This window comes from Halichoerus grypus, chromosome 6 (assembly GCF_964656455.1).
Source record: "Halichoerus grypus chromosome 6, mHalGry1.hap1.1, whole genome shotgun sequence".
NCBI lineage: Eukaryota > Metazoa > Chordata > Mammalia > Carnivora > Phocidae > Halichoerus > Halichoerus grypus.
The window spans coordinates 115,378,703-115,385,111 of record NC_135717.1 but is presented as its reverse complement, the minus strand read 5'-3'; positions in this window follow the sequence as shown (position 1 = coordinate 115,385,111).

The following is a 6,409-nucleotide window of genomic DNA, read 5'->3' as shown; positions in this document are numbered from 1 at the left end:
TTATTAAATATATTCTCACCTCTTACACACATATATAAAGCTGGCTTCCTGGACCATTTCTGGCACAAGCCAAAGCAACTTTTTCCATGGTAACTGCTTAGTCAGGGAAATTGGGAAACAGAGGGAGAATGACCTTCTGACTCTCTCCTTACTACTCTAAATTTTTTTAAGGAAAACTGTGGGCATTATGATAATATTCTATCTCCAAATACTTCAGTAGTCTTTCTCAAAAAGAACATTTTCTTGCAATACCAAATAACATTATCCCTCCTAACACAATTAAAGATAATCCCATCAAATACCTGGTACATCTTCAAGTTTCTCTGTTTGTAAGAGGGGAATTCGAATTAATTTTTGATGGGTTTGAAAAGCCCTTGAGAAGGAAGTGGGATTTTGAACAAGGCCCTGAATGATGACTAACAGCTACCTCATTGTGGCAGAAAAACTCCAAGATGGCCCCCAAATGATCCTCATATTCTGGTATTCATGCCCTTGGGTAATCCCCCCTCTTGTGTATGGGCTGGCCTAGTGATTTGCTCCTAGCTTGTAGAACACAGCAAAAGTGTTGGGATGGCACTTTTGTGATTAGGCTATCAGAGATTATGACTTCCATCTTGCTAGCAGACTCTCTCCTTTGCTGGCTTTGATGAAGCAAGCTGTCATGTCGGAGTGGCCCATGCAGCCCATCCAACAACCTGAAGGAACGGAGTCCTATCAGCCACCACCTGAACTGGAGTTAGATTCTTTCTCATTCGAGCCTCAGATGAGTCTGCGGCCCCAGCTGACACTTTGCATCTTTGTGAGATCCTGAAGTCTAGAGCATACAGCTAAGACATGTCCTGACTCCTGATCTATGGAAACTATGAGATAATAAATGTGTGTGGTTTTAAGATGCCAAATGTGTGATAATTTGCTATGTAGCAATATGTAACTAATACACACATTTAATAAAACAGCCCTGCATATGGAAGTCATTGTTATCATCCCTTTTTACTGAGGAGGAAACCAAGGCTCAGAGAGGATTGTCCAATGTACCAGTCATCTCCTTGGTTGCAAAACCAGAAACAGACTCCAAGTAATGTGAGCAGAAAAGACATTTATTAGAAGGGTAGGGAATAACTTGCTCACAGAATTGATGGAAAGGCCAGAGTCCTAGCCAGGCTTTAAAAACAGGCAGGAACAGAGGGAAATTAGGCAGCAGGAACCATGGAAGGGTCTGGTTTTGGAGGCTCTTGCCACTGTCACTGGATGCACCGCTGCCGAGAGCAGAATAAATTCTAAACTGCTCTAGCTTCTTCACATCACCAGCTGCAGACTCAGTCCTTAGTGGGAGTGCCTGATCTTGGGTCAGCTTTGTACATGTTGGTACTTGGATCAGCTCACAGTCGGTGCTCAAAAATACTTCATTCAGTTTATAAACAAAAGACAAATCTGGCCCTAGGTGGAAGGCTGGTCCATGCCTCTTCTTAAGTGGTTTCTCCTGTAAGGCTCAGAAACTGCTATGACCCTTTGCTTTAATGCAATGACATTCCCAGCCCTTCCCAGGATTTCTGAATTTCCCATACTGCCTCCCAGGGAGCAGGTAGCCAGAGAAGACTGTAGATTGAGTAGTGAAAAGTAACTATGGGTTGCAGTGTCAGAAATCTACCACCAGAGGGCACATGAGACTCAGAAATCTACTAAGGGAGCATGAGGTTATTGGGGCCCCAGAATTGTATGGAATGGTGGAGAAGGCTGAGCAAGTCCGCCTTGACTGGGTCTCTCTGCAGGCTGGGCTCTGGGGTCCCACAGAAGAAGGAGCAGTGGTGTGGGTGCCAACAGGTTTCTCTTGTCCTCGTGGCCCTGGCTGCACCCTCTCCCTACTGTTGGGGCTTTGGGCTCCCCTGGTCTTTGCTCTGAGATCTTGGGAGAACTTTGGACTCATTTTTATGGCATCAATTCTCCAACCGTAAACACACCCCCCACCCCATCAACCCCAGCTCAACACTGGAAGAGAGTGCAGGGGTGGGGTGAGAGGTGTGCCTCTGGCCCTGAAAATGGGGCTGGGTTGGGATGGGCAGTAACTTTCTCAGCCCAGAGCTTTCTATGGCAATAGGGCAGGAGGAGGTAGTTTGTCTTCTCCTCTGGACTGTGACTTCCAGTTCCTAGCACCGTGCCTCGCATAGAGTAGGTGCTCAATAAATATTTGTTGATTGTTGATAATTATTTGGCATGAATAAACGTGCAGAGGGAACCAAGGCAGGCTCTGAGGGTACTCTAACTCCGCAAGTTTTCCCAAGTCCTTTCACTTCTCAACAGCCCACTGTTGCCATCCTTGTCCAAGCCACTGCTCTTTCTCCCTGTACCACTGTGATTGCTTCTTAAGTGGTTTCCCTTGCATCTCTTGATCCCTTGATTTATTCTGTACCCACCAGCCAATGATCTTTTAAAACCATAAATCAGATCATGCCGTTTCTCAGCTTAACATCTTCCAAAGGCTTTTCATTACACTTTGAATGAAATCCAAACTCCTTACCCCGGCCTATGAGCTTCTATACTAGCTAGGGCATGCCTCCCTCTCTGACCTCATCTTGTACTCTCTTCCTCCAACACACTGGCCTTCAGCCTCACTGACTTTCTGCTTCTTGGACACAGTGAGTTTGCTATTGCCTTAGGACTTTTGCTGCCTGGAATGCTCTTCACCCAGATTCTTTGCATGGCTGATTCCTTGTCATTCCGGTCTCTGTGTGAACCTCACTTCCTCAGAGAGGCCACGGATGATCCAGCCTAGGTTTCTCCTTCGGTCACTTCATACCCACCCCCATTTAATTGTCATCATGGCACCGATCACCGTCAACTACCTTTTCATCTGTCCCTTGGTTTCTTGACTTCTCTCAGTAGAAGGCAACTCCGTGACGATTGAGAGCCAGTGTGCTTCCTGTATCCCCAGCGTCTGCTAATAGAACGGGACCTGGCCATAGTAGGCACTCAGGAAAGATTTGTGCAAGGAACATTTGAATGAATGAACGGTGGGGAGCTAAGGAATGGGCAAGGGAAGTCTGTATCCCTCTGGAGTCTACAGGCAATCATTGCGTTTCTGTGGGTGGTCGTGGCTGTGGGACTGGTGGTGGCCAAAGCCTCCTCCAACCCTGAGACCCAGAGGAAGCCAGAGTCTTTGGGGTGCTGGTGGTAGGTGCGGTCAGGCTAGGGGGTGGTGAAGCAGGCAGGGTCTATTTGCTGACTTGAATGAATGTGGGTTTTCTTTACACATCTTTCTTACTTTTGGAAAATGCAATGTGCAGAAATCTGATCTTTAAGCAGAGAAGTCAGGGAACGGTTATTTGCACTATAAAAGGAATCCATGCTTTGTAAAAGGGAGTAGGCAGAGGCTCGCTTAGCTCTTTCCCAAATAGCCAGGGGAAGGCTCAGGGGACTCCAGCCCGTCCATTAGTTTTGTTACAGGGTATTTTCAACACTGGGTATTTATAGAGTGTTGTCCAGATACACTTATGGCTATATGAAACTTGCATTTACATGTAATACACTCTGTATTGCAGGAATTTCTTCTTCCTGAAAATGAGAGGTTGCAGCGACATCACGGTGACTGTGGTCTGTATTAGAAAAACCAAGGTCACTGAGACCAAGCTAGACTTGGAGAAATAGACACAGTCCATGCCTGCTGCCTGCCTCTCATCCCAGGGAGGTCCTTTCTGAATATTTTACTTACTGTCTCGGTTCTCAAACTAGGCTCAGCAGGGCTGGTGTTCCGCAAGTTGGATCAAGGTGTTCTGTCATGATAATTCAGTAATAGCCATCTTGTCCTATTTCGAAGAAAAAAAAAATTGGTAGCATTTTCTAACTGTTAAGGTTTTTCCAATTCTTCCCCCCCTCAATCTTTGGTGCCCGTGATTCTAGACTCTGTCAGATCTGGCAGAGCACAAACTGTGTACTTATTTAATATGTTATTATTTTATCATGTGCTGCTAAGGGTATCATTTCTTCCAGGGGCTGAGAGTAAGTCTGAGAACCACTGTCTTAGAGACTCCATTACTGGACCTCTCTGTGCCTCGGTTTTCCCCATGTCTGAGGTGAGCATGCTAATAATAGCATCAGGAAGTTTTATGAGGATTGATGAGTTATTTTACGGTAAGGGCTTTGAAGAAAACTTGGCACATAGTAAAGGCTGTATAAGTGTTTGCTGTTAAAATTACTAAAAGGATAGTAGCTGAATTAGATCACCTTTATGACCCCTTCCTGCTCTGATGTCTTATAAGTTTAAAAATTCAAGAATTGAGTATTTCCCATGTGCCTAGCACTAGCTCATGTTTCCTACCTATGGAATAAGAGCCTGGAATCATTTTTAAGGACCGGACAGTCTACCTAGCTAGAAGAGATCCTATGTGTAAGGTGCTGATGCTGAGGAGCAGAAAAAAAAAGGCGGGAGGGGGGGGTGGCCGCTGATGGTGGCCCTGCCCTCCAGCAATGGGCAGTGGCATTCAGGAGGCTGGAGTAACGCACCAGCCAAACACAAGGGTGGAGGAGGCCTGTGGGACTGAATGTACCCGGAGATGGACCCTTAGCACATTTCTCCAGCTTACTTGGTTGGTGTCCAGGTTTGTTTTCATTCCAAAATAAAACGAGGGACAAAGCCTTCCATTCCAAAATATAAAAATTTATAATGCACATAGATGCATACAAATTTCAAAATTTCTTTTTTTTAAAAAGATTTTATTTATTTATTTGAGAGAGAGAGAGAGATTGAGAGAATGAGTGCGAGGAGGGGCAGAAGGAGAAGCAGACTCCCCACGGAGCAGGACTGGATCCCAGGACCCTAGGATCATGACCTGAGTGGAAGGCAGATGCTTAACCGACTGAGCCACTCAGGTGCCCCCCCGCCCCGCTTTTTTAAATACAAATTTCAAAATTTCTTTAATTTCTTTTTCTCAATTATTTTTTGTATTTTCACTATATGACCCATGAACATACTATTCTAAGAGGTAAATTGCAGATACTAGCTTCAGGTTGGAGAGGAAATTTTTGTTTTTAAGATTGTATTTACTTGAGAGACAGAGAGAGAGCTAGAGAGCACAAGCGGGGGGAGAAGGAGAAGCAGGCTCCCCACAGAGCAGGGAGCCCCACGCAGCCCAATCCCAGAGTCCTGGGATCATGACCAGAGCCGAAGGCAGCCAGTTAACCGACTGAGCCACCCAGGCGCCCCAGGAGAGGAAATTTTGATAGTGGTGAGAACATTGGCTACTTAAAGGGAGAAGTCGGGTGAAGAGGCCCCAAAGGTCAAATAATAAGCCAGGCCGGCATAACCGAGAATCATACATGGCAGAATAATCTGTCCCTTTCTCATTTCCCATTTTTGAACATTGTTCTTTCTGAGCCTTAAAATCCTGTAAGAAAGACAAGGCAGATAATTTTATTACTATTTTATTTTATTTTTTATATTTTCTTTTAATTTTGTTTTAGTAGAGCCTTTTAAAATTCCCATTTTAGGGGCACCTGGCTGGCTCAGTGGGTAGGGAGTGCCACTCTTGATCTCAGGGTTGTGGTTTCAAGCCCCACTCTGGGTGCAGAGATTACTTAAAAATAAAATCTTTTTTTTTTTTTTTTTTTTAAAGATTTCATTTATTTATGTGACAGAGAGAGAGACAGCAAGAGAGGGAACACAAGCAGGGGGAGTGGGAGAGGGAGAAGCAGGCTTCCCACTGAACAGGAAGCCTGATGCGGGGCTCGATCCCAGGACCCTGGGACCATGACCTGAGCCGAAGGCAGACGCTTAACAACTGAGCCACCCAGGCGCCCCTTAAAAATAAAATCTTAAAGGGGTGCCTAGGTAGTTCAGTGGTTGAGCTGCTGACTTGACTTCAGCTCAGGTCATGATCTCAGGGTCTTGGGATAGAGCCCTGCATGGGCTCCCCACTCAGTGGGGAGTTGGCTTGAGGGTTCTCTCTCCCTCTGCACCCCCCTATTTGGCCTGCCCAGGTGCCCGCGCTCTCTCTCTCAAATAAACAAATATTTTTAAAAAATGGTTTTGTTTTTTATTTTTATTTTATTTTTTATAAAAGATTTTATTTATTTATTTGACTGAGAGAGACAGACAGTGAGAGAGGGAACACAAGCAGGGGGAGTGGGAGAGGGAGAAGCAGGCTTCCCGCGGAGCAGGGAGCCCGATGTGGGACTCGATCCCAAGATCCCGGGATCATGACCTGAGCCGAAGGCAGACGCTCAGCGACTGAGCCACCCAGATGCCCCAAAAGTTTCTGTTTTTTACATTTTATTTATTTGAGAGCGTGAGAGAGAGAGAGTGCCCACAAGTGGGGGTAGGGGTGGGGGTAGTAGGGGAGGAGCAGAGGGAGAGGGAGAAGCAGATTCCCTGCTGAGCAGGGTGCAGAGGCCGGCTAGATCCAGGGACTCTAAGATC